The sequence below is a fragment of the Oryctolagus cuniculus genome, chromosome 2 (genome assembly GCF_051225735.1).
Source record: "Oryctolagus cuniculus isolate XC-2025 breed Fujian yellow rabbit chromosome 2, ASM5122573v1, whole genome shotgun sequence".
Classification (NCBI taxonomy): Eukaryota; Metazoa; Chordata; class Mammalia; order Lagomorpha; family Leporidae; genus Oryctolagus; species Oryctolagus cuniculus.
The window spans coordinates 4280561-4308541 of record NC_142868.1 but is presented as its reverse complement, the minus strand read 5'-3'; the positions used below and the strand labels follow the sequence as shown (position 1 = coordinate 4308541).

The window sequence follows — 27981 nt, the reverse complement described above, 5'->3', positions numbered from 1 at the left end:
TGCCCAGCCGTCTGGGAACCCAGGAAGGGCTGATGTCTCAAGTCCAAAGGCAAGAACTAAACCAGTGTCTCAGCTCAAAAGCAAGCAGGCGGGCGGGACGCGCTCTCTCTCACTCAGGGGAAGGTCCACCGTTTAGGTCCATTCAAGCCATCAACTGATTGACTGGGTGAGGCCCATCCATGCTAGGGAGGGCCGTCTGTGATACTCAGACCATTGCTCGAATTGTTAATCTCTCCCAAAAGCACCCTTGAAGACACGCCCACCATAGTGTCCAACCAGATCCCAGGTTACCCCCTAGCTCAGTCAAGTTGACACAGTTACTCATTGGCAAAGTATAAAATACACACAGAGCAGTACACAGTCACAGGTGTGCAGTGTTTTTACTGAGGTCACAGAAACAATGCTACCAGTCCGTGGCAGCCTCTCTCACCCCCGTCCCCGTCAGCGCCCCCTCTCGGCACGGGTCACTCCGTGTTCACACCGTGTGTTCTCCAGTGTCCCAGGCTGCCTGTGCCCGTGATGACGCTGGGAAGAGTGAGTTGCGTTGCTGCATCAGTTGTAGTTGCTGCGTTCCCGTTGCTCTGAAGAGTTCTGCAGTACGCACACGCCACGGTTACCCCACCAGATGATTTCAGCACTTTGCAGGCTGGGGCTATAAGTGGTGCTTCTGTGAGTGTTCTGGTCCGTGCCTTTCTGTGAGCATAAATACGTAAGGAAGATAAACGCACTGACAAGTGTGAAAGTCCATCCTGGGTGGGATGGAGTAGACATTTCTCCTTCTCCGCTACCCCCCAGCCAAGTACAAGTGTAACCCTTCAGAACAGTGCAAGCGGCGGCCGAGGGCAGCCCTGCAAGCTGGGAGGAAGGAGGGAACCCTTTCCGGGGGCTGGAACCACAGGAGCAATGTGGCGGCAGAATACCCCACACCTCCCAGCCACAGAACGGGGGAGCCCGGCCCTGAGCCCAGCCTGGAGGCAGAAGGCACCCAGGGTCACCCTTTCCTCTCCCAGGCTGAGTTGAGCCTTGCAGAAAGTACCAGGGGGTCTCCACTGAGCTGTGGGGGACAGCGGGGGGGGGGCCATCAGTCACCACCTCCATGGACAGAAAGCGAGCGAGGGCGGAGCCGTCCTCCCCTGCAGGGCTTGAGGGGAGACGAGGTGGCCGCAGGCGCTGGTGGGAGAGACCACACATGTGGTCCAGGTCCTGGAGGCCTGAGATCCCCGTCCCCACCCAGAGACAGAGGGAAGACTGGGCTCCGCACTGTGCAAGTGGTGCAACTGAGGGCTCACTGCCTGTCCCCCCGGGCAAGCAGTAGCCTGGTCCTGCCAGCATCAGGAGAGGGGGACCCCTGCCCTCCACCGGGCTCCTCCCTGCACCGGGAGATGGGAGACCTCAGGCAGAAGCATCAGCAGGGCTGCTCAGAGCAGTAGGGCCGGGCAGCCTCTGTGACCCCATGTGCCTGAGATTCCAGCCCCCGACCACAAGACCCCAGCGTCTGACCTGGAAAACCCCTCTGCCCCCTTGGCCAGCACTGGAAGCATTGGGGGGAGCCCCGACATCAGATAAACCAAGCAGACCCAGGTAGCACTGTGAGGGTCCAGGCAGCCTCCCCTGTTCCCCCGCCTGCAGAGGAAGATGCTCTCTGCCAGACAGGACCCCAGGCTCCCAGTGTAGACGACGAAACCTCCAGCACACAATAGAAAATCACCTGTCACACCAAGAGCCAGGAAAATTACCGCATTCACAAGACACAATCAGCTGGGAGCAAGGGGGGCTGGATCGGATGTCGCATCACGTGCAGGGGGTGTGAAGGCTGCCGCCGTAAAAGCGCTTGAACAGTCAATTGCAGATTCTCCTGAAACAAACGAAAAAAGACGGCAAGTCTCAGCTAAGAAATAGATGTTACAAAGGGAAATTATAGAACTGAAAAATACAATAATACAAATTATAGCCACTGGGGGAACTCAATAGTAGGGTACAAATGACAGGATGGACAAATCAATAGAATGCAGCCAGCCTGAGCCACACAGAGAAAGGAGACAAAAGAAAAAAACTTTGGGAACGTTTGTGTTACTGGGCTATACAAGGAGAGAAGAAAGGGGGGAGACTGCAAGAGTGTTTGAAGAGATAATGGCTGGATTTTCCCCAAGTTTGGTGGGAGACCTAAACCTATGGTTCAGGAGTCTCAGAAAACCCCAGATGGAATAAACCCAACAGGAGCTGTGCCAGGACGCACTGCAATCACACTTCTGACAACTACAGATGACAAAAATCAACCCTGAAAGTAGTGAGAGATGACAGGTGCCGTGTGCCCAGGACCACGCCCAGGATGTTGGCAGACCTGCCGCCGGGAATCAGGGGGCGGGGAAAAGCAACCCAGTTACCAACATCTGAGAAGACGGAGCTGTCGGCCAAGAGTTCTGTGTGCAGAGCAGGCCTTCTTCAGGAGAGAGGGGGAGATACAGATGTTCTCGGCTGAGAGAAAAGCAGAAGGATGTGTTCATTAGCAAGTGTTCCCTTTGTGGTTCACTAACTGTGGCAGATGTGTCACTGACGTGAGCTGTTGACCGTAGCGGCAGCTGGGGGGGAGGGGTGCGCACGTGAGCTCCTTGTACTGCTTCACAATGTTTGTTTTAAAACTCTTCTGAAGTTTATTAAAAAGGAATTAGTTTAAGAACTGATTTTCTCCAAAAAGCAAATAATACGAGCGTCTTTGAGGAAGGAAGGATTAGGGAAAGAGCAGGGATGCAGGCACATAGAACAGACTGTCCTCCTCCTGAAGTGTTTTATAAGTTGTGTTTGGTCAACCCCACCTGCTACACAAGGTCACATTTCAAGTGAGGCAGGTAGAGACTCCCAGAAGAAAGGGGACGGCTTCCACCCCTCACTCGAAGTGGGACAGTTACGGTATTGGTAGATTGTGAACCGTGTATCGGGTATGTGTATTGCACTGCTCAGAGCAAACACCAACAGCTGTATCAAGTGATAAACTCACAGACTCTGAAATATAAACCAAGAAGGAATGCTGAAAATGTTCCACAGGCTCACAGATACGCCAAAAAAAAAAAAAAAAAAAAAAAAAAAATGCAGAGGGAGGAACAAGAACCAAAGGAAGCAAACATCCAACAGCAGGGAGCAGGCACTGTGGCACAGCAGAAGACGCTCTCTCGATGCCACATCCCATTTGTGCACCAGTTCAAGTCCCGGCTGCTCCACTTCCAACTCAGCCCCCTGCCCATGTGACCAGGAGAAGCACAGAAAGATGGCCCAGGCACCTGGGCCTCTGCCACCATCGGGAGAGCCAGGCGGAGCTCCTGGCTTCCAGCCCCCAGGGTTGTGGCCATTTGGGAAGTGAGCCAGTGGGTGAATATGTCTCTCTCTATTTCTCTCCCTGTCTCTCTCTCTCACTCTGTGTCTCAAATAAACAAATGTTTAGAAAATAATAAAAATGTAGAGTTAAGTACTAATATATAAGGAATCAATTTAAATATAAAAGTCAATTCAATCAAAAGTTTAAAAAAAGGACAGCGTGTATAAAAACAGCCCAACACTGTTAATAAGAAACCCAGTTCATGTTCAAGAATCTTTTTATAGGTTGTACAGTGCATGGAAATATTACTTTAATGGCCTCATTAGCATTTGACAGTCAACTTCAGAGCAGTGAGAGTCCCAGTGCTGGGGGAGACTCCCTGAGTGTGAGGGCATCAGTCCCGCAGGAATGCCCGTGACCTCCAGTGGGAACGCACTGACCCACGTGGCCTCCAGACGCCTGCAGCAGAGCTGGCGGAGCCGAGCAGAGAGACGGAGAGATCCGTAATTACAGTCGCAGACGTCACCACCCCTCTCTCCAGGGTCTTCACAGGAGATCCAAGCAGCATGATCCGCTGACGGAATCAAACTGACGTAACAGCCCACCCACCAACACAGGCCATGAAACCACCCGCGGAGACTACACCCGGGACAAGAAAGCAATCCTGAACAGATGCAGGTGAGATCATGTTTCCTGACCATTCATGGACTCAAGCCAGAAATCAGCAATAAAGATAATGCAAAATCTCAAATACTTGGAAATTAAGCAAAAAACTATCTAGCTGATAGAACAGTTAAGAAATCTCAGGAGAAAAATAAATCTGGCTGAATAGAAATTAAAATAGATCAAAATATGTGGGAAGGAACCAAAGCTGGTTTAAGAGGTAAATTTGTAGCATTCAGTGCTTACGCTGGAGATGAGAAACCATCTCAGATCGATCATCTACATTCCTCCCTCAGAACATTAAACAAAGAAAGCAAACTGAGCCCAAATCAAACGTTAGGAAGCAGGTGCTAGGGGAGCAGAAATTGGTGATATTGAAACATAGGAAAATGGTATAGTGAAAAATCCGTGAAACAAAAAGCCTGTTCTTTGAAATAATCAATAAAATTGAGAATCCTCCAACAATCTGACCACGATGAAAAGAAGCCACTGACCACCGGCGTCAGGGGCTGCCCCCGCCCCAGGTCTTGCAGCCATGAAGAGCGTGGGGGGGGGGGGGGTGGTACCAGGAACAGTCTCGCGTTTGTGAATTCAGCATGGTGGCAGACATGGAAACCGCAAAGTAGCAAAATTCAACTAAGATGATGTAAATCATCTGAATAGTCTAGTAACCGTTAAAGAAATTTAATTTTAATTTAAAATTTCTTTAAAAAGAAATCCCTAGAGCCAGAGAGCCCCCTACTGGAAAGTCGCCCACATCCTAAAGAGGAATTACACAATCCTTCCAGAAGATAAAAGGACAAACACCCTCCAACTTGGATTGTGAGTCCAGCATCACCCAGGAACCCAAATCAGAAAAAGACAGTGCCAAAAATATACCTACAGCGCAACATCTGTCATAACATAAGCCCAGAAGTTCTGAGCAAAATGGTAGCAAACTGAATCCAGCCATGTATAAAAAGAATCAGATACCACGGCCAAGTAAGACGTTTCCACGGCACGTGTGTCCGATTTCAGGAACTGGTCATTCCTGCCAACAGCGGGATGCAGACTGTGCGGCCACTGTGGAAGACGGTATGGAGACAGCTCAGAAATCTGCATGCGAACCTACCATGTGACCCAGCCGTCCCACTCCTGGGAAATTACCCATGGGAATTAAATCAGCATAGGGAAGAGCTATCCACACCCCAAGTTTACTGCAGCTCAGTTCACAACAGCTAGGACATGGAGTCAACCCAGATGCCCATCAACTGAAGAGTGGATAAAGAAATTATGGGATATGTACACCATGGAATTCTACACAGCAGTAAAAAAAAAATGAAATCCTATCGTTTGCAACAAAATGGATGAAATTGGAAAACATCATACTTAGTGAAATAAGCCATCCCAAAAGGACAAATACCGTTATGTTTGCCCTGATCTGTGATAAGTAATAGAGCACCTAAAAGGTAATTTGTGGACGTGAAATTGACACTTTGAGATGCAATGGCTTTGAACAGCCCTTGTCTCAACTGTTGAGGAACAGTTTTTTTTGTTGTTGTTGTTCATACTATTTGTTGAACTCTTTACTTAGTATAGAGTTAATTGTATGTGTACAAAGTTAATTGAAAATAGATCTTAGTGGGGCTGGCGCTGTGGCACAGTGGGTTAACGCCCTGGCCTGAAGCGCCGGCATCCCATATGGGCGCTAGTTCTAGTCTCAGCTCCCCTCTTCTGATCCAGCTCTCTGCTGTGGCCTGGGAAAGCAGTGGAAGATGACCCAAGTTCCTGGGTCCCTGCACCCAAGTGGGAGACCCGGAAGAAGCTCCTGGCTCCTGGCTCCTGGCTTCAGATCGGCACAGCTCCAGCCATTGCGGCCAATTGGGGAGTGAACCAGTGGATGGAAGACCTCTCTATCTCTCTGTCTCTCTCTCTCTCTGCCTCTCCTTTCTCTGTGTAACTCTTTCAAATAAATAAATTTTTTAAAAAAGAAAATAGATCTTAGTAAAAAATAAGAATGGCTGGGGGGGGTGGGGGGCTGGGGCCGGTACCGTGGCTCACTTGGTTAATCCTCCGCCTTGTGGTGCTGGCATCCTACTTGAGCACTGGTTCTAGTCCCAGTTGCTCCTCTTCCAGTCCAGCTCTGTGCTGTGGCCCTGGAAGGCAGTGGAGGATGGCCCAAGTCCTTGGGCCCTGCACCCGCATGGGAGACCAGGAGGAAGCACCTGGCTCCTGGCTTTGGATGGGCACAGTGCTGGCCGTGGCAGCCATTTGGGGAGTGAAACAGCAGGGGGAAGACTTCTCTCTGTCTCTCTCTCACTGTCTATAGCTCTACCTGTCAAATAAATAAAAGAAAAATAAGAATGGGAATAGGAGAGGGAAGAAGAAGAGGGGTGGGAGTGAGGGAGGGCGGTTACAGTGATAAGAATCACTATATTCCTGAAGTTGTATTTAAGAAAAAAAGATAAATTGTTATACATTAAAATCAATCAATACAACGTGCCATACGATGATCTGAAAAAGAAAAATGATGTGATCACAGTATCTGATGCAGAGGAAGCACTGGATAAAATCTCATACCCATTCATGCAAGAAAAAAAAAAAAAAAGACAAACGACAAAAATACGTGACTGTGAACAAGTGAGGAAAGGAGCACACTCCTCCAGGGAGGTGCACCTGCAAAACCCACCAGCCAGAACCACACTCACTGACCGGGGACTGGGTGCTTTTCCCCTAAGACTGAGAGCAAAGACCTCCAATTGTCATTCACTTTGCCCCGAATTCTCATCAGTGTGCTAAGACAGAACAAGACAAACAAGGCACACATACCAGAAAGAAAACTGTCCTATTTGCAAACAGCAAGGCTCCCTGCATGGAAAACCTAAAATAATTTACCCAAAGATTCCTGCAACCATGAACGAGTTCAGCAACGTTGTGGGATACATGATCAACCCCCAGATCGTCAATTTCATTTTGAAATATTAGCCACAAATGGGTGGAAACAGAAATCAAAAACATAGTATCATTTGCTGTCCCTCCAAAAATAATGAACACTTAAGTACAAACAAAATGCTTAAAGCCACTGTGTGCCCAGAATTTCAAGTGCTTATGAAATAGATCAGAGAAAATCTAACTAGAAGAGAGAAGACACACTCCATCCTTATGCACTGGTCCATTCAGCCTAGCAGGTATGTCACCTGATCAAAATCAATCAGAACATAATATAACTTCAGCAAGGCTTTTAGTTAACAGACAGATCTATTCTAAGACTGTGGAAAGACACAGTCCCTAATTAGCAAAAGTCATCCTTTTTTAAAAAAAGAGGGGGCAAGACAGAGAAACGGGAGATCTTCTATCTGCTTGTTCATTCCCAAGATGACTCAAAATCCAGGGCTGGACCGGCCAGAGCCAGGAGCCAGGGGCTTCTTCCAGGTCTCCCACGTGGGTGCAAGGGCTGCAGGACTCAGGCCGTCTTCCACTGCTTTCCCAGGCCACAGCAGGGAGCTGGATCAGAAGAGGAGCAGCTGGTGCCTGTATGGAATCCCGACGCTGCAGATGGTGGCTTAACTTCCTGCACCACAGTGCCAGCCCCGCAAAGATAATCGATGCAGAAGGAATACGTTGGAGAATAATCAGATCTGCTCGGTAGACACAGTGACCAAGACAGTGTGGGATTGGCACAAGCAGAGAAACAGAGGTCAACGAAATAGAAGGAACACCCCCTCCCAGCCCCCAAATAGACCCACAAAATTGCTCAATCGATTCTTTCTTTTCTTTTTTTTTATTCTTGACAGGCAGAGTGGACAGTGAGAGAGACAGAGAGAAAGGTCTTCCTTTGCCGTTGGTTCATCCTCCAATGGCCGCCACGGCCGGCACGCTGCAGCCGGCGCACCGCGCTGATCCGAAGCCAGGAGCCAGGTGCTTCTCCTGGTCTCCCATGCGGGTGCAGGGCCCAAGGACTTGGGCCATCCTCCACTGCACTCCCGGGCCACAGCAGAGAGCTGGCCTGGAAGAGGGGCAACTGGGACAGAATCTGGCCCCGACCGGGACTAGAACCTGGTGTGCCGGCACCGCAAGGCGGAGGATTAGCCTAGTGAGCTGCGGCGCCGGCCTTCAATCGATTCTTGACAGAGGTACAAATGCCTTTCAGTGGGAGAAGGGCAGCTGGAGCAATTGAACATCCATAGGCAAAGACGAAACAGTAAGAAGCTAAACCTCACATCTCACACAAACGCTAACTCAAAATGGATCATAAACTTCAACATACAAAAAGGAAAAAACAAAACAAAGGCTTTAGGATTGGGGAGGAGTTACTGGACTTGGCAATGAAAGCATGGCTATGATGTGGCAAAAAGGATGTCATTAAAGCTGTAAGAGGCTGTTTCGCAAAATCTGTAAAGAGAGTGAAGAGACCAGCTACGGAGCAGGAAAAAATATTCGCAAAGCAAGCATTTGACAGTGTTACGGGTGAAAAGGCGGCAGAGAAAAGATTACCTCGGTTCTTTGTCTCACATTTGCAAGCGGACAAGCAGAGAGAAAAGCCAAGATTTATTTAAGTTGGGAACCTCTTGGCACTGTGGCCTGGAAGGGGGCTCTGAGAGAGGCAAAGCCCAGAGGGGCCACACCATTTTGGAGAAGAAAAAAAAAACTTGAAAATCAGTAAGAAGGCAGGGACAAAATCCATCAAAAGACCTGATCTGTAATCTTATTTGCCAAAAAATGCCATCAAAGACAGGGAAAGGCAACCATAAACTGAGCTCAGGAGAACGGGATTCCATTCCCTGGCTATTCTGATGGAAAGACTGGACGCTCCCAAGCGTGGGGCAGGCACCTTTGACCTTGCTAACTTTTGGGGGAAGCATTTTGCAACCCCAGTTTCCACTGGTACCAACCTGACTGCCTTTAACCCATCTGACTCCTCACAAAAGAACAAGTATCCAGAATAGATAAGAACAATAACAAAAGGCAGTAAATTCAAACACACACACACACACACACACACACACACAATCCTATTAGGAAATGGGAAAAAGACATGAACAGTCACTTCACTGAAGAGGATACACAGATAGAAGTAAGTGCATGAAAAGATCTTCAGCACGTGAGCCGTGAGGGAAATGCAAATTAAAATCACAATGCTAAGTCAGCCTATGTCAGAATGCTAAGTCAGCCTATGTCAGAATGCTAAGTCAGCCTATGTCAGAATGCTAAGTCACCCTATGTGAGAATGCTTAGTCACCCTATGTGAGAATGCTAAGTCACCCTATGTCAGAATGCTAAGTCAGCCTGCGTCGGTCAGAATGGCTAAAATAAAACTGTGGCAACACCAAACTGGTGAGTTCAGATGACCCATACATTGCTGCTGGGAACGTGGAATGGCACAGCTTTCCCTAAAAACATTCACCATTCACGGGGCCTCATCAAGTGGACAAAGGCTAAGGTGGACCTCACTGAGATTTGAAGCTTTTATTATGTAAAAGAAGAAGACAAAAAGACAAGCTGCAGAGCAGGAGAAAGCGTTTTAACACAGTTAACAAAGGACAGGTATGCAGAGCAGATAAAGAAAAATATAAAAGCAGGGGAAGCATTCGTTTTCTTCTCACACTAAACCTGCAGCTACCAAATGAAAAGTCACGTTCTTATTAAAAGCCTGTACATGAGGTTTCTGCCTGCCTTATTGCTGACGGCCAGCTGGTGCACGGGTGGGTGGCACACTCCTGAGGTTTTCTCAAAAGTTCGTGGAAAATGTCACTAAGAGAGAAGTGTAGTGTGCTGGCAAAAATGTGAAATTCATGAACTCCTTTTTCATAATGACCCATTTTCCATAAATTAGTTGAAAGCCCCTTGTTCATGCTGTGGGATATCACTCAACAGTCATAAGTAATAAACGATGTGCACAAAACAACTTGGATAAATTGCCCAAGAGTTATGTTGAGTGAAAAATGGTGGCCCCAAAAGTATATGTGATTCCATTTATCTAGCACTTTTTAAAATATCTAGCATAGGAGACTGGAGGTTGGCTTGGGCCAGGGAGGGACCATGGGGTGGGCTGGCTGCCAATGGGTGTGGTCACAGAGAGACAACAGCAGGGGTCCTCCTGTGGACTGGTTCAATATCCAGCTGAGATGGTGGGCGCAGGAGCCCACACGTGGGAGGTGGTGGACCCGAGCCCACACGTGGGAGGTGGTGGGCCCGGGAGCCCACACGTGGGAGGTGGTGAGCCTGGGAGCCCACACGTGGGAGGTGGTGAGCCCAGAGCCCACACGTGGGAGGTGGTGGACCCAGGAGCCCACACGTGGGAGGTGGTGAGCCCAGGAGCCCACACGTGGGAGGTGGTGAGCCCAGGAGCCCACACGTGGGAGGTGGTGAGCCCACACGTGGGAGGTGGTGAGCCCAGGAGCCCACACGTGGGAGGTGGTGGACCCAGGAGCCCACACGTGGGAGGTGGTGAGCCCAGGAGCCCACACGTGGGAGGTGGTGAGCCCAGGAGCCCACACGTGGGAGGTGGTGGGCCCGGGAGCCCACACGTGGGAGGTGGTGGGCCCAGGAGCCCACACGTGGGAGGTGGTGGGCCCAGGAGCCCACACGTGGGAGGTGGTGGGCCCGGGAGCCCGCACGTGGGAGGTGGTGGACCCGAGCCCACACATGGGAGGTGGTGGGCCCAGGAGTCCACACGTGGGAGGTGGTGAGCCCGAGCCCACACGTGGGAGGTGGTGGGCCCAGGAGCCCACACGTGGGAGGTGGTGGGCCCGGGAGCCCACACGTGGGAGGTGGTGGGCCCGAGCCCACACGTGGGAGGTGGTGAGCCCAGGAGCCCACACGTGGGAGGTGGTGGGCCCGGGAGCCCACACGTGGGAGGTGGTGAGCCCACACGTGGGAGGTGGTGAGCCCAGGAGCCCACACGTGGGAGGTGGTGGGCCCAGGAGCCCACACATGGGAGGTGGTGGACCCAGGAGTCCACACGTGGGAGGTGGTGAGTCCACACGTGGGAGGTGGTGGGCCCAGGAGCCCACACGTGGGAGGTGGTGAGCCCAGGAGCCCACACGTGGGAGGTGGTGGGCCCGGGAGCCCGCACGTGGGAGGTGGTGGACCCAGGAGTCCACACGTGGGAGGTGGTGGGCCCAGGAGCCCACACGTGGGAGGTGGTGAGCCCAGGAGCCCGCACGTGGGAGGTGGTGGACCCGAGCCCACACGTGGGAGGTGGTGGGCCCAGGAGCCCGCACGTGGGAGGTGGTGGGCCCGGGAGCCCACACGTGGGAGGTGGTGAGCCCAGGAGCCCGCACGTGGGAGGTGGTGAGCCCAGGAGCCCACACGTGGGAGGTGGTGGGCCCGAGTCCACACGTGGGAGGTGGTGAGCCCGGGAGCCCGCACGTGGGAGGTGGTGAGCCCAGGAGCCCACATGTGGGAGGTGATGGGCCCAGGAGCCCGCACGTGGGAGGTGGTGAGCCCGAGCCCACACGTGGGAGGTGGTGGGCCCGGGAGCCCGCACGTGGGAGGTGGTGGGCCCGGGAGCCCACACGTGGGAGGTGGTGGACCCAGGAGCCCACACGTGGGAGGTGGTGGGCCCAGGAGCCCACACGTGGGAGGTGGTGGACCCGAGCCCACACGTGGGAGGTGGTGGGCCCAGGAGCCCGCACGTGGGAGGTGGTGGGCCCAGGAGCCCGCACGTGGGAGGTGGTGAGCCCAGGAGCCCACACGTGGGAGGTGGTGAGCCCAGGAGCCCACACGTGGGAGGTGGTGGGCCCGAGTCCACACGTGGGAGGTGGTGAGCCCGGGAGCCCGCACGTGGGAGGTGGTGAGCCCAGGAGCCCACATGTGGGAGGTGGTGGGCCCAGGAGCCCGCACGTGGGAGGTGGTGAGCCCGGGAGCCCGCACGTGGGAGGTGGTGGGCCCGGGAGCCCGCACGTGGGAGGTGGTGGGCCCGGGAGCCCACACGTGGGAGGTGGTGGGCCCGGGAGCCCACACGTGGGAGGTGGTGGGCCCAGGAGCCCGCACGTGGGAGGTGGTGCACCCGAGCCCACACGTGGGAGGAGGTGGGCCCAGAGCCCGCACGTGAGAGGTGGTGAGCCCACACGTGGGAGGTGGTGGGCCCGGGAGCCCACACGTGGGAGAAAGTTGCATGGGACCCACTGCACAAGTAAAGCTGCGACATAGGAATGAGGTGGATGGGTTGTGCCAATGTGGATTCTGCTGTAGTTTTGCAAATGTTAATGTGAAGCTGGGTGAAGGGCCGTGGGCTCTTTGCTCGTCCTCAGAACTTCATGTCAACCTAGAGTCAGTTCAGTACCAGTTTCTGTTAAAATTGCTGAGGTTCACGGTTGACGGGCGCTGCATTCTCTGGCGCAGACTCTGAGTGTGGGTAGACAGAGCAGCCTTCTGGACCCGGGAGGGGCACAGGTGTGGTCTGGGGAGCTTCACTAAGAAAGCGTGGCTGTGTCTCAGCACTGCCGTGAGCTCGGACCATGATGGAGCAAGCACTCCTCTTTCGTGTCTACTCAACAGCCGCCCAGCTCGCACCCGTGTTGCCCCACGTCCTGGCCTCGTCTTCCCGTGATCTGCCCACAGGCTGCTTCCTTAGTTGTATGCGTCCTTGGAACAAGTGTTGCTGGCCTTGGCACAAGTGTTGCTGGCCTTGGCACAGAGGGGACGTTGGTCACCGTAAGAATAATTTTAGATGCTTGATGAAACATAGTCTCCTGCTGGACGTGGGCTCCCTGCCCAGATGTCACCGTCCAGAGGGTCACCAGCACAGTTGGGACAATTTTGTATTTTCCTTTTTAACAAAAAATTTATTTATTGGGGCTGGTGCTGTGGCGTAGTGGGTAAAGCCGCCACCTGCAGTGCTGGCATCCCATGTGGGTGCTGGTTTGAGTCCCGGCTGCTCCACTTCTGATCCAGCTCTCTGTTCTGGCCTGGGAAAGCAGTGGAAGATGGCCCAAGTGTTTGGGCCCCTGCACCCCTGTGGGAGACCCGGAGGAAGCTCCTGGCTCCCGGCTTCAGACTGGCGCAGCTCCAGCCGTTGCGGCCATTTGGGGAGTGAACCAGCGGATGGACAACCTCCCTCTCTCTGCCTCTTCCCTCGCCCTCTGTAAACTTTGCTTTTCAGATGAATAAATAAATAAATCTTTTTAAAAAAAGGTAACTCAGAGTGAGCACTGTGGCACAGCAGTTAAACCGCCCCTTGAGTCGCCCACATCCCTTGCTGGAGTCCTGGCGTCAAGCCCCACCTCGGCTCCCCATCGGCTCTCTGCTAGTGCACATGCGGAGAGGAGCAGAGACGGCTCCCGTTCTGGGATCCCTGCCACCCACATGGGAGACCTGGATGGGGCTCCTGGCTCCTGGCTTTGGCCTGGAGAGCGAACCAGCAAACGGAAAATATCTCTCTCTCTCTCTCTCTCTCTCTCTCTCTCTTTCTCAATCACATAAGAATGTTTAAAGATACTGCACATTTTCCATGAACATTCTGAAGTTCCTTCAGATGGTTTGTGATGATCCCTACCGTCAGGTGTGTTGACACACCCATCATCCTCCCTGCTGCAGGATGAGGTCTGAGATCCCCAGACCCTGTGCATCATGGGACGGACAGCTTGGACTGTTTGGGCAGCATCTCCCTGTCTTCCAGCCACTTCCAGCCACCAGCAGCTTCCCTCGTATGAATTTGGCTTTTGTGGATTCCACCTAGGAATGAGATTAATGCAGTGTTCCTCTTTCTGCGCCAATCTGTGCTGTCACCAATCCCGGCAAAGCTCGGCAACACCCTGATCCCGGCCAAGCCGGGCAGCGCCCCGAGAGGACTTCCACCGCCATCACGGGGGGCTCAGCCCTGGGGCGTCAGGTTTGTCCGGCACAAGCAAATCAGTCAATGCGGTCACCACGCTAACAGAAGGAAGCCCAAAAGTCATGAGGTCTTCTCATTAGCCACAGGAAGAACCTTTGACAAAACTCGGAATCCTGTTATGATTGAAGAAAACAAACTCAACAAATTAGGTGTGCAAGGATGCACCTCCACTTAGGGATGTGGCAAGCATCTCCTTCAACATGAGGACCAAGGCAGGCACTTGCCCTCACTGCTGCTGTTCTACATGGTGCTGGAGGTCCTGACCGGAGCAGCCATGCAAGAAAAGAGAGAAATGGAGGCGGGGGGAGGGGGGAAGGGAGAGGAGAGGAGAGGAGGGAAGAGGAGAGGAAGGGGAGAGGAGAGGGGAGGAGAGGGGAGGAGAGGAGAGGAGGAGAGGAGAGGGGAGGGGAGGAGAGGAGAGGAGAGGAGAGGGAGGGGAGGAGGGGGGAGGAGAGGGGAGGGGAGGAGAGGGCAGGGGAGGAGAGGGCAGGGGAGGAGAGGGCAGGGGAGGAGAGGGCAGGGGAGGAGAGGGCAGGGGAGGAGAGGGGAGGAGAGGAGAGAGGGGAGGAGAGGAGGAGGAGAGGGGAGGGGAGGAGAGGGCAGGGGAGGAGAGGGGAGGAGAGGAGAGAGGGGAGGAGAGGAGGAGGAGAGGGGAGGGGAGGAGAGAGGAGGGGAGGAGAGGAGGAGGAGAGGGGAGGAGAGGAGAGAGGAGGGGAGGGGGGAGAGGGGAGGAGAGGAGAGAGGAGGGGAGGGGAGGGGGGAGAGGGGAGGAGAGGAGGGGGAGGAGAGGGGAGATGGGGGAGAGGAGAGGAGAGGGGAGGAGAGGAGGGGGAGGGGGGAGGAGAGGAGAGATGGGGGAGGAGGAGAGGAGGAGGAGAGGAGAGGAGGGGGAGAGGGGAGAGGAGAGAGGAGGGGAGGGGAGAGAGGGAGGGGGGAGGAGAGGAGAGATGGGGGAGGAGGAGAGGAGAGGGGAGAGGAGAGGAGGGGGAGATGAGAGAGGAGGAGAGGGGAGAGAGGGAGGAGGGGGTGAGGAGGGGAGGGGGAAGAGGAGAAGAGGGGGAGGGGGAGGAGAAGAAGGGAGAGAGGGAGGAGGGGGAGAGGAGAGGAGGGGAAGGAGAGGAGGAGGAGAGGAGGGAAGGAAAGAAGGAGGGAGGGGAGAAGTTTGCAGGGTCATCCACTGCATAATGACGTTTCAGTCAGCAGTGGACCCCATATATGACAGCGGCCCCATGAGGTCATGTCACCTAGTGGTGTCACAGCCACTTGGTTTGTGCAGGCGCACTCTGTGATCTCACAGTGACAAAATCAGTGGTGCATTTCTCAGATCATATCCGGCTTTAAGTGATGCTCGACTATAAAACACCCTAAAGACCCCATCAAAATAAAAACAAAACTGTTGGAACCAAGACGCAACCTCAGTAGCATTGCAGGATACAAGACTAACACACCAAGATGGGTTACATTTCTGTACACTAACAGTGAGCTGTGCAGAAAAGGAATTAAGAAAACCATCACATTTCAAGTAGCATTAAAATCAAAACACTCAGGATCAATGAGCCAAGGAGATGAAATAGCTTATAGACTGAAAACTACGGGACGTTGATGGGAGAAGTGGAAGAAGACCCAGGCACACGGAGAGACGTTGAGCCCTAACGGATCGGGAGAATTAACGGTGTTGAGCGCGGCCGGCAGTGGTGGGGGTTCCGTCTGCTGCGCTGGGTGTGGAAGCCCCTCCCCTTTCCTGCCGCTGGCCGCAGGAGTTTTCAGTGATGCAGGCGCTGCTCTCGGTGAACCCCTACAAGGTGGGTGGGGCGAGTTTGATGCAGACTTGCAGTTTTGATCGGAGGCAGAGGACTTCTGCCCCTGTTCCCGGGGTGTATGGGGGTGGGTGTCAAGGGCGTCTTCCGTGCCCTGCGCAGCCGTTCAGGCTCCCGGCTTCACGGAGCTCTGGCCTCTCCTCCTCCCTGTCCACAGCCCCCACCCAGGCTCCTCCCCGGTTCAGGTACGACCGCACAGGACTCTGGGCCTTTCGCTCTGTCCCCAACTCCCTTCTCTGGCGAGCCCCCACTTGGTTTCCGGCACTTGCTTTCTTTAACGTATTCCTGAGCCTGGGCAGCTTATTGGATTGTTTTATTGTAAATGTCTATGTCCTTGGGGTGGGAGAATAGTCACTCTCATGCCCCGCCCCCAGTCCGCTGAGACTCTCATCCTACCCACCTATGCCAGCGATCAGTGTGCCTCCCACCCCAGAGCGTCCCTGTCTAAACCCACAGCGCGACCCCGAGCCAGGCAATCCGTGCAGCAGCCGAGCGCTCACGGACCGTCAAACCTGAGCCAGACCTCAAAGGACGCCAGGGTGTCCGCAGGCAACACAGCTCAACGAGGGGAGTTCTCAGCGCTGCCGGCTTGGAGCCAACCCCTGCGGTCTGGGGTGGGAGGTGTTTCCTGAGCTGATAGGAACAGGCATTCAGGAGACGACCGATTGCACAGGAGGCAAGGAGAGACCTTTCTAAAGCGCCGCCCGCTGCTGTCCCTCCAATGTCCCAAAGCTGTGATGTGTGCCCCGTGGCTCTCAGGTCCAAGGTAAATCCCCAGGCTGATCGTCACGGCCCCGCGTGCTTCGATCTCACTCGCTTGTCCTCCTTGGCCCCTTCTCTCCCCATGCGCCCGTGCCCTGGCCTCACAGAATGACTTGCGTTTCCCACGCTGGGCGCTTTCTCCCGGCCTCCCGTCTCTGGCCCCCTCCTGCTTCCTGCACATCTCCACGGAGTGCCTTTCCTCCAAGGCCAAGTTAGACACTGTGACAGTCGTGAACCGCTGTCAATCAGTCAATCATTTAAAACAATTTCAAATGACCCTGGAGGACTTTGGTTAAATAAGGACCTGGCGTGCCACTCCACACAACCATTGATGATAGCGATGTGGATTTTTTTTTTTTTTTTTTTTGACAGGCAGAGTTAGTGAGAGAGAGAGACAAAGAGAAAGGTTTTCCTTCTGTTGGTTCAGCCCCCAAATGACCACCACAGCTGGTGCTGCACCGATCCGAAGCCAGGAGCCAGGTGCTTCTCCTGGTCTCCCATGGGGTGCAGGGCCCAAGCACCTGGGCCATCCTCCACTGCACTCCTGGGCCACAGCAGAGAGCTGGCCTGGAAGAGGGGCAACCAGGACAGAATCCGGCGCCCCGACCGGGACTAGAACCCGGTGTGCCGGCGCCGCAGTCAGAGGATTAGCCAAGTGAGCCGCGGCGCCAGCCTGATGATAGCGATGTGGATTACTATGGACAGGGCCAATGTACGGCTAAGTACGTCTTCAAGCCTGTGACACAGCGTATAGAAAACGGTGCCGTGTTTGTGATAATGGAAAGTGCTGTGCACGGGGAGGTGCGGCTGGAAAGCCATAATGAGGATTGCAGGGCTCGTGGTGATCAGAACGCACCTTCCTGAGGAGGAAGCCCCAGTGGCAGCTCCGCGCTGAGCTGCCCTGACCACCCCTCTTGCCCAGACCTCCAGTTTGGCCCTTTGTTAAGCGTATTTATGGATCTCTCTCCCCCAAGCGGGGAGCTGCGTGCCAGCAGCTGCGTGCACTGGTTTTCAGGCAGCCCGGAGGGGCCTCTCGCCTGGGAGGGCCTGTGTGGATCAGCGCAGGCTCCTACGTTCCGTCCTCCTCGTCAGGAGTGGCTGGGACTTGGGTTTGACTTCTCTGGTCAGGTCCTGTTCACTCAGCATCCCAGGGCCACCGCTGGGGTTCCGTCTCCCGTGCCATGCCCCCGTCAGCCTCTGCCTGCCCAGCGTGTGAGTGACAGCAGCCTGTTGGGTGTGGGGGCAGGGCTGATGTGCGTCTCCTCCTCGGGCCGCAGCGGCCACAGACCCCTCCAGGCCCCCCTGTGTGAAATCACTGGCCCTGGCTGAGTCGTGTGCCGGCTAAGAGCCGCCCGGAGCGCGGTCTTTGTTTTAGGTAGCTCACCTTGCGTTTCCCTCCTTTCCCCTAAGTGAATTTCACTTACGCTGACCGGCGGACTCCTTAGTGTGCTGTTCCATTCTGACACGTGTGTTAGTTTGACCGGTTTTGACACGCTGACCGGCCCTGCTGGGGTTAGCACACTCTCCACCGCCTGCAGACCGTCTCCATCACTTTCAGTTGTTTGATCTGCTTTCTTTGTCAGTTCCCATCTCCGCCTTCCAGGGAACCCCTGCACTTGCTTCGGTTGTCACAGACGAGCTTTGCCTATTCCAGAATCTCACCTGAATGGAAAAATCGTGCCCGGTTCTTTCTTGCAGCGTAGTGGTTTTGGCGTTTGGCTGTATCACTGACTGTGAAAGTGCTAAAGTGCTTCATTTCTTTCTGTTCCTGTGTAGCATTTTCCTGAATGAAAATACAGTCAGTTAACAGCCCCTCCTCTTCTCAGTGGACATTTCGGTGGTCTCCGATTTGGGCCGTTATCAAGCGTTCGTTTCTCCGGGCAGCCACGTGGGGGTGGAGTTGCTGGATTAGAGGACAGGCGTGTGTTTAATTCTGTACGAAACCGCCGTAGAGTTTTCAAAAGCTGTCACAGGATCTGACACTCCTGCCGTCAGTCCACCAGGGCTGGCTTGCCCCGCCCCCATCCACGTTTGGGATTGTCTTTATCTGAGCCGTTCCGCACAGCGGTGTATCGGTATTTTGTTGTAGTTTTAATTTCCTTTTTCCTGATGACTCCTGGTGCTGGCCATCTGCATCTACTTACTTGTGTTTATACATTTTCCTTCAGGAAGTGTCTGCCCAAGTCTTTTGCCGCTTTTTAGAATTGTTCTTTAAATTGTTGAGTTATAAAGAAAGTCCTGTGGATACCCTTGATCAAAGTTCTTTGTGAGGTCTCTATCTTGTGACTGTTAGATTCCCGTGTACGCTTTGATTTCGTGTTTAATGGTGTCATCATGAGCAAGATTTTGACTTGAACATACTGCCATTCATAGACTTCCCATTTTTAGGTCCACTGCTTTCTATGCCTTGTCTAAGAATGTTTAACTCCCGCAGATCTTCTAGAAAATACCTTTAGCTCATGGAGCTGGTGTCTGTTTCCCATTAGCTTTTGTTTGCGGTGTGAGGGAGTCATTGAGGTTTCTTTGATGTCTTGTAGATAATCGGTTGTTCTGGTCCTCAAAGGTTAGAAAACCTTAAGGGTTTCCAGAGGATGCAGTTGGTCCTTTGTGGTAATCAGGGGAACGGCACAGGTCGCCTGCCTCGGAATTCCACCTCCTGCGGGTGGGAAAGCGTGGGCGCTTCCGCAGCTCCTGACGCTGGCTGAAGACCACTCCTAGGGGAGGGTTCACCCTTTGCTTCTTCCACCCTGCCCGTGCGTGGCCTTCTATGGGTTCAGATAAACGTTCTTGGGCATGGAAATGCGAATCGGGACGCGGGGCTGGGGCGCAGGCACTGCCGCCTTGACCGTGGAGAGGCGCTGGCGCAGGCGTCGGGAGCCACACCTCCAGCGCCGGAAGTCTCTGCAGTGTTGAGTTACAGCCGTCTCGCCTTTCTGTGCTGCATCTGTATTAACTTAAAATTAGCCCTGCAAATGAACCTCTCTTGTGGTTCCATTTTTCGCCTGGTCGTGGTCAGGCTTTGTAGACCCGCTTTGATGCATTGTGTGTGTTGTAGCCCTGAGATTTTCTTGGCCTTGGTTTTCCACCAGACACATGCTGGGTGTTCCCCTTGTTTCGCCACACTGTTAGCTTTCGTGGCAGTGGCAAATTCCACGCTGTGGACACGCCAGAGTGATGGGTAGTGGGATCAGAAACATCTAGCATTAATAAAACGGAGAGCATCCGGCTACATTTTCCCTTATTTAAATTTGGCTCTCTACAATAGCATTTTGTCATTAGAATGATAAGTACGTGGGGACTTGTGGTCTCCTTGATACACAGGTATTGCCCTACTAGTCAAATACTTTGGCAGAATTAGGATGCAAACCCAAGATGCCACAGCAAATTCTACCAACTTTTTTTTTTCTAATTACCTACTAGTAATAACAGCAACAGTGTTAACAGCATTGGGAGAAATCTCTCGTGTTTGGATTTTAACAAACCAGATTCAGAGCTGGCGCGTAGCGTGTCTCTGGAGAAAGTGATTTTTTGGAGACAGAAGAGTTCCGACATCCAGTTTGCCGCCCGAGCATGTAACGCGGGGTTAGAAGCAGTCCTTTTCGGAGCTGACGGGAACCTCCAGGGCATGGCCGAGGGCACAGGGGTTAGGTCTGGCTTCAAAGATCTTAATTAAATTAAATTCGCAGATGGGCCTGCAGGAGAGGTGGTGTGAACTCTGAGAAAAAGGTGAAGAAATTAGACCCAGAGCTGCTGCTCCTCCGCACGCGGAGGAGCCGCACCGGACCGGGCGCTTGTTGTTCCCCTTTTTTACAAGTCCTTTCTATAGTAACGTAAGAATAAGTAAACAGCAAACTCCCAAAGCAAGAATGAGTAGAGAGAAATGAGAAAGAACGAAGTAACGAACTTCCCCGCGAACTCTCCAACGCACTCTCCAACCAACCCACACCACCATGCCGTCTCTCTCCTCCTATATAGTCCTCTCCACCAATCCCAACTCGGCTGCCCACACGCCGAGCACGCCGCTCTCCTCCAATCAGGAGCAGCTCCTGCAGCTTGTCAAGTTGGTGAGAGGCAGCTGGGTAGAAGCTGTTTACTTCTCTCCCAGCGCCATATTGTGGGAGAGCAGATGCATAGAATAAATCTTAATTCCAGTAACAGTATAGTCCGAATTGCTCCCCACAGATCCCCCTTTCTTTTTATTTTTTGGCGTTGATACGCGCCTGTGTAAAGTTCAGTGTGATCTTCATGCTATTGACTCTTGTTTGTCGTGCTACTTCAGAGTTTGTTGAAAAATGTCCCGTATTCCAAAGATCCCAGGGATTGGTTATTCATTGTTTTCTTCCTCAAATGGAGTTTTCTTCTTCTAGATCTTCTGCTGGCAGGTTTATCAACCGAATTCTTCTCTCAGGGGTCCATATTGGTTGTGCCGCACCCTGTGGAAAAAAACAAACGGCGCCTCGTACTCTTCTGAGTAAGGGGAACGGGCCTTTCCATTGGTTGTCCTGTAAATCCTTCCACATTACCCACTGTATTGATTCCTTATCAACTGATTGAGTATGCATTTCTGCAGGTGTTTTACCGTTCTTTTTCTTGTTCAAAAAATTAATTGTATAAAGAGCTAGGGCCAAGACATCCTTGTTGGATGTGGCCATTTCCCCTATTCCCCCTTTTTGTTTAATTATTAAATTTTTTAAATATAAGTGAGCGCGTTCTACCACAGCTTGCCCTTGTGGATTGTATGGAATACCGGTAATATGGGAGATTCCGAATTCTTTCAAAAATGCAGCAAAACGCTTTGATGTATATGCTGGGCCGTTATCCGTTTTGATCACATGAGGAACTCCCCAGGCTGCAAAAGCCTGCAAGCAGTGTTGGATTACTTGTTGTACTCCTTCTTTATTCATGGCTGTGGCCATAATTACACCTGAGTATGTATCTACAGTGACGTGAACACAGCTTTGTCGCCCAAAAGAGGGGATATGTGTAACGTCCATCTGCCAGATATGTCCTGGTTTAAGGCCACGGGGATTGGCTCCCGCAGGAATCTTTGGAACTATGGTAACAACGCACTTTTCACAGGATCTAATGATATCTTCTGCTTGCTTGCGGGGAATATTAAATTTAAAACTTAAAGTGTGGGTGTTAACATGCCATTTAGAGTGATATTCTTTAGCTTGTTCCAAAGCGGTGCATGCAAGCAAGAATCTTGAATAGTGATCTGCCATCATGTTTCCTCGAGTAAGTGGGCCAGGTAAATTAGAATGAGCTCTTATGTGGCCTATGTAAATAGCATGCTCTCTTTGATTTAATAACCCCTGAATTTCACTTAGATAAGAATAGACTGAGGAGGATTTAAGAATAAGGCACTGTGTAGCGAGCATCTGAACTGCATTCACCACATATGCACTATCAGACAAAATATTCATGGGTGCACTCTCTCTGCGTAATACTGTTGCGATAATAGCTAATTCTGCATGTTGTGGAGAAGGGGATGCTGTTAAAACGAAATATCGTTGATTGTTAAATATAGCTGCTCCTGTTCCGCCTTTAGCTCCATCCGTAAATACGGTAACTGCTCCTTGAATTGGATCCCTTCGCACCTTCTGCACCCGTTTGATTGAAACCTGTGTGCAGAAGTTAACAAATGGATGGCGAGGGTAGTGATTGTCAATCTCTATTTGTAGAATGAGAACTATGTATGCCCATTGCCAGCATTCCCTTGTAAAGGCTTCTACTGCCTCTTGAGCAAAGGGAACTACACATCGCTTTGGAGTCTTCCCTGCCATTTCTGTCGCCTTTTTTATTGCTGTTAATATTAAATCGGCCACCGCAATGCCTTGGGTGTATAGTACACGCGGTGCATGTGAATGTGGGTATACAAACAACAAGGGTCCTCCTTGCCAAATGACTGCGAAGGGATACAGCTGTTCCATAAAAATTAATATTTCTAGGGCTTGTTGTGGATCACATCTTTCCATCTGCATTGCTTTAATTTGTTTTTCAATTTTCTGTAACGCCAAGCGGGCTTCTATTGTCAATCTACGAGGGGAATCAAGCTGGGCATCTCCTTCTAAAATATTGAATAATGGCATCATATCTTCGGTAGTTAATTTACAATAGGGCCTCAACCAATTTAAATTGCCACATAATTTTTGGAAGTCATTAAGGGTCTGTAACCCATCTATTGCAATTTCAAATTCTAATGGGGTTACCTTTTCAGAAGTTACTTTAAGTCCTAAGTACTGTACTACTTCCCCTTTTTGTATCTTCTCTGGCGCTACTTGTAACCCAACTTTTTCCAAATATAATAGCAGCAGCTTATATGCTTCCATTAGGTGACTTTCACTTTCAGCCGTTATTAACAAGTCATCCATGTAGTGTAAAATTTGTACTTTTGGGCACTGTTGTCGAACCGGCTCTACTGCCTGGTCAACATATAGCTGGCATATGGCAGGACTGTTAGTCATTCCTTGGGGAAGCACCTTCCATTCATATCTTTTGTCGGGACCTTGATGATTAATGGAAGGTACGGTGAAAGCAAACCTCTGAGTGTCTTGTTCATGTAGAGGTATGCTAAAAAAGCAGTCCTTCAGATCGAGTACTATTAGTGGCCAATGCTTTGGGATCATAGTAGGAACCGGGAGTCCGGGTTGCAATGCCCCCATGGGTTGCATCTGCTGATTAACAGCCCGTAAATCATGCAACAACCGGTATTTCCCTGATTTTTTCTTTATCACGAATATTGGCGTATTCCATGGGGAGGTTGATGGTTGCAAATGGCCTGCCTCTAATTGTTGTGATACTATATCATTTACCGCAGCCAACTTTTCCTGGGTAAGGGGCCACTGTGGTATCCACTTTGGCTTGTTGTCCAGCCATGACAATGGCAGCGGCTGCATCTCAGTGGCCCCCACGAAAAACCCGTGTCCTGTCTTTTAAAATCGCCTATGGGCTGGGCTAGGTCCCTTCTGCCTTCTCTGGAGCCTAATCCTCTCTCCTGATATCCCTTTTTATACATAATACGCCGTCCTGTAGAACTCTCCAATTGATCCTCATTTGTTAACGTCAGTCCCAATTGTTCTAAAATGTCTCTTCCCCATAATGTGATGGGGAGTGCACTAACATAAGGTTGCACATTTCCCTTGTTCCCTTCTTGATCCTGCCAATGAAGCACCTGAGCACTCCTTGATGGTGTCATGGCCGCACCTAGGCCTACTAAAGTATTATCTCCTGGCTGAAGGGGCCATGACTTCGGCCAATCATTTTCCGAAATTATACTTACATCCGCACCTGTGTCTAGCAGGCCCTGAATTGACTTTCCTCTAATGGTTAAGGTCCACAGAGGTCGATCTGCTAGAGATAGGGACAAGGCTGCAAATTTCTCCCCTTGGGGTCCATTAACATCCTGCGCTCCAATCATGATCAGTATTTGAGCCACAGGTTCTTCTGGTTTGATTTGAATAATACCCTTTGTAGATTGTATTAGCACTTTTAGCTTATCAAAAGGTAATTGAATGACTCCGGTGATGACCATTAGGCCTCTCAAAGCATTTGTTTCTTTTCCTACGATTATTCCAAGTCCGTTATGCTCCGCTGAAATTGTTTCTGCCCTCACCTCTATGGCTTGTGGCCCCATTTGAGGTGTCAGTACCGAATATTCGGTGGCTCGTAACTCTGCGCGGTAAATATTTGGTTTTGGGACCGTGGCACCCACCGATTGTTTTGGCCCCGGGGTGCAGGGGCCCACATTCCGTTTTTTTGCTGTTGACCATATACACCTGATCTTCTTATGGGGCCCGGCTCATTTGGCATCCTCTGGGGATTGCCTGCGCTGTTTATTTTAAAGTAACATTCACTGACCCAATGATTTCCTCTTCTACAGCGTGGGCAGAGGCCTGGTCTTCTCGAGTTCTCTACGCCCTGCCGATCTCGGGCTGGAAATCTGGCCCTACATTCCCTCATTAGATGCCCTTCTCGACCACATCTAAAGCATATACATCCCCTCATGTTCTGTCTAAATTGTCGGGTTACTGCTACTGCAGCATGTGATCCAGAAACTACATCATCCATGACATCCCTACAGATTTTCAAAAAGGTAGGGATGTCCTTATGCTGCCATGGTCTAAGAGCTTCCCGACATGTTTTATTGGCCTGTTCATATGCCAATCTTTTGACTAAGGGCATTGCTTCTTCCACGGTTTCGAAAATGTTTCCTGCTGCTTCCATTAATCGGTTCACGAAATCAGCGTAAGGTTCGGTAGGGCCCTGTACTATCTTAGTTAGGCTGTGTCTTACTTCTCCTTTTCTGGGTATCACCTTCCAGGCTCTTCTTGCTATCTCTCTCACCTGTAAGAGGACAGCTGTTGGTAATCGAGCCTGCTCATCGGGACAGGCAAATCGCCCTTCTCCATTTAACATTTCCTCATCCCATGCTTGATTCCCTGTTTGATAGTTCTGCTTTGAATATTCTCGCGCAAATTCTTTATAGGCAGCTAGCCACAAGAGGAAGTCACCCCCGCCTAATACCGCCTTTACTAAGTTTCTCCAATCCTCAGGTATTAGGCCTTGCTGCCCGATGTTATCAAGGATTGCCTGAGTGTAACTTGCATGGGGCCCATACAATTGTACTGATTGCTGCAACTCTTTAAGTAATTTATGGTCAAGAGGCGTCCATCCCCTGTTTCCCTGTGGATCCTGAATTACAGGAAACACCTGGCCTGGTTCCTGGTACTGCTCCCAAGCAGGTTTTCTATAAACAGCTCCCCTTTGCTTGTTTTCGGTTCTTGGCCTTTCTAGCTCCTCCTGCATACCTACTCCCTCCATCACTCCTTCTTCCTCCCACTCTTCTTCAATCTCATGGGGAAAAAAGGGGCTTTTCTTTACAGGAGGAAACTTTGGTAGTACCAATGGGCGATACCGGGGTGGTGATTCATCCTTTATGGTTGAATTTGCCAGCCTTGTATGGCCAGGCATCTCTCTCGGGGGCGAGGTTCCCTCCTCAGCTTCCTTCTCCCCCCCATAAGCTTCCTGGCTCTCTAAATCCTTCTTTGATTTTCTTCTCACTTGTTCGTTACAATAGTTGCTCGCCTGGCTGCCCTGCCATAATTCTTCCTGCATTTCACTCCCCTCATTAAGCAACAACTCGATCCCTTCCGTGGGGTTCTGAAGCACCTGATCAACGAGTTGCCACAGCTTCAGCACTTCTATCGGTTCCCCAGCCTCGCGCATTTTCCGTCCCACCTGCCTCCACTGCTGTGGAAACCAGGGGGACGTCTCTACGATTGCTCTTACGAATGCATGAATTTTCCTCCCCCCTCGTTTCCCTTGCTTAGAGGAAAAGCTGCGACGAGGTGGGGAGTAGGAAGAGAGAGAGAGAGAAACCATATTTAGCCCATAGATGATCTTTAGGGAGAAGCAGAGGATGGTGCCCAGGAGGAGGAAGAGGTAGCCAGTGGGCAAAGAGTAGCCAAAGAACTCCATTGTCTGTACCGTCTGTGACATGTTGGAGCAGTGAGCGTAATGGAAGACTGAGTCTCCCAGACGTTCCCAGTTAATACCTCCTTCCTAGCTTCTAATTTTCTTCCCCCGCGGCTTTTTTCCTAGGTTCTGACTAGCTTTTCACCGGCACTCTTTCCGTCCGGCCTTCCCCTAGGCTCTTTGCTAGTCTCTCTCTCCAGTAATTTCCCACTTCTTCCCGGTCTTTCCCTCCTAGGTTTCCTATCCGAGTCACGGCACCACTTGCTGCTCCTCCGCACGCGGAGGAGCCGCACCGGACCGGGCGCTTGTTGTTCCCCTTTTTTACAAGTCCTTTCTATAGTAACGTAAGAATAAGTAAACAGCAAACTCCCAAAGCAAGAATGAGTAGAGAGAAATGAGAAAGAACGAAGTAACGAACTTCCCCGCGAACTCTCCAACGCACTCTCCAACCAACCCACACCACCATGCCGTCTCTCTCCTCCTATATAGTCCTCTCCACCAATCCCAACTCGGCTGCCCACACGCCGAGCACGCCGCTCTCCTCCAATCAGGAGCAGCTCCTGCAGCTTGTCAAGTTGGTGAGAGGCAGCTGGGTAGAAGCTGTTTACTTCTCTCCCAGCGCCATATTGTGGGAGAGCAGATGCATAGAATAAATCTTAATTCCAGTAACAGTATAGTCCGAATTGCTCCCCACACAGAGCTGTGCTGGAGCCGCCCAGGACCGGGAGTGGAAGCCCGGGGACCTGCAGGCTTTGCGGCCGAGCCATCTGGTCTGAAAGGGATGCGCTGTTTGACCTCGGTCGTGGGGCTCCCCCGGAGCAGCTTGCTCAGGTGGGCACAGAGTGCGTGATGGAGTCTGGCTGTGGGTCCTCCCCTCCGTCCTAGTGATTAGCGATTCCCCAGGACTTCCCCTGAAGATCAGATTCCTGCCTTTGTACCAGGGATAGCGGTCAGACTGTGCAAGTGAGCTGAGAGCAAGCGTGTGAGGTGTGTGGCCATCGCTCTTGTCCTAGCTTTTTAGTCTCTTGCTCGTAGACTTCTACAGTATGTTTGCCCCCCTCAAACCAAGTTGAATAAAGGCCAAGGGACCCCCATCTCAAACACCAAACCTTTCTGAGTCTGTTGATCACAATGGGACCCGGGAGGCGGGTTCCTGAGCCAGGAAACCAGGGTGTCACGGAATGCTTGGACAGAGGGCTTTGCACCAAAAATGTGTACTGTTTGCAAAAGGGCAGAACCCGTTTCCAGTCGTTTTACTGATTCTGTGAGTGAGGGGTGGCGAATGGGAGACAGCTGCGTAGTATCCGTGAGTCCAGATGGGTGTGGCACCATTGATACACTCTTAAATTTAGCTCAGTCTTTGGATATTTAAAATTAAACAAAAGCAACAGTGTTTATTACAGTGGAGGGGGGTGATTCCTTCCTCTACGCCTGCTCAGCACCCCTTTGGCTGCTCAGCTCAGTGCTAAATTCTTGCCAGGGGAGGCTTGTGTTTGCCTAAGCATCCTTCCTGGGTGTGGAAGGACTCCCGTGGCATCTGCGTGGTTAGCAGTGGCTCCCCCGATGACACGTGGGACGATGGGAGCTTCCTCCTCGCCCAGGAAAGGAAGCTGAGCCTGTGGAGAATTAAGTGACTCATCCAAGGTCACGCAGTGAATAAGCCACACAGCTGGGACGAAAATCAATTTTTCCTATCTTCTGGTTACGCAGCCCTGCTGACGCCTCATCCGGTCATGCAGCTGAAGTGTAGAGACAGGAAGAATCACGCCAGAGTTTGGGGGGGGACCTGGAAAGGGGTCCATTTGTGTTGTAGACAGCCACCCGCTCACAAAGGGCCCAGTGGACCCACATGTGCTAACGAGAGAGGGAAATTTGGATTCATGGTCCGGACTCAGCTCCCTCCTCCCTGGAAGGAAGTTAACAGCTGCCTGAGACTTTGCAGCTTCCCTTCTGGGGGTGGAGCGTGAGTGTGATGGCTACCCCCTGGGTGTACACGTCCCCAGCAGTGCTGACCGGCCCGCAGCAGGGTCAGGACCCTCCCTTCTCACTGGCCAGTGGCCTGGGGGCTGCTCACTGCTCTGCAGTCTCCGGGAAGGGGAAGCCAGATTCTCTGCTGTTTGCTGTGGGCGAGACGG

General features: G+C 51.9%; 1 protein-coding gene and 1 long non-coding RNA gene across 12 annotated transcripts in view; one reads left to right on the top strand and one right to left on the bottom strand.

Moving 5' to 3' along the window:
* STK32B (serine/threonine kinase 32B) overlaps positions 1-27981 on the top strand; it is a 257275-nt gene that overhangs the window by 134483 nt on the left and 94811 nt on the right. The gene's annotated exons all lie outside the window — the stretch shown is intronic.
* Positions 364-26327, bottom strand: LOC149127672 (uncharacterized). Of its 11 annotated transcripts, none has more exons than XR_016229734.1 (6): positions 20274-24319; positions 4857-5035; positions 3751-3884; positions 2389-2475; positions 1709-1855; positions 364-693 (listed from the first exon to the last, which is right to left on the bottom strand). It is a non-coding gene; the product is annotated as an uncharacterized LOC149127672 (long non-coding RNA). The 11 variants fall into 11 exon arrangements; XR_016229729.1 differs by having other exon boundaries at positions 2385-2475; positions 20274-24309; XR_016229735.1 differs by lacking the exon at positions 3751-3884 and having other exon boundaries at positions 20274-24303.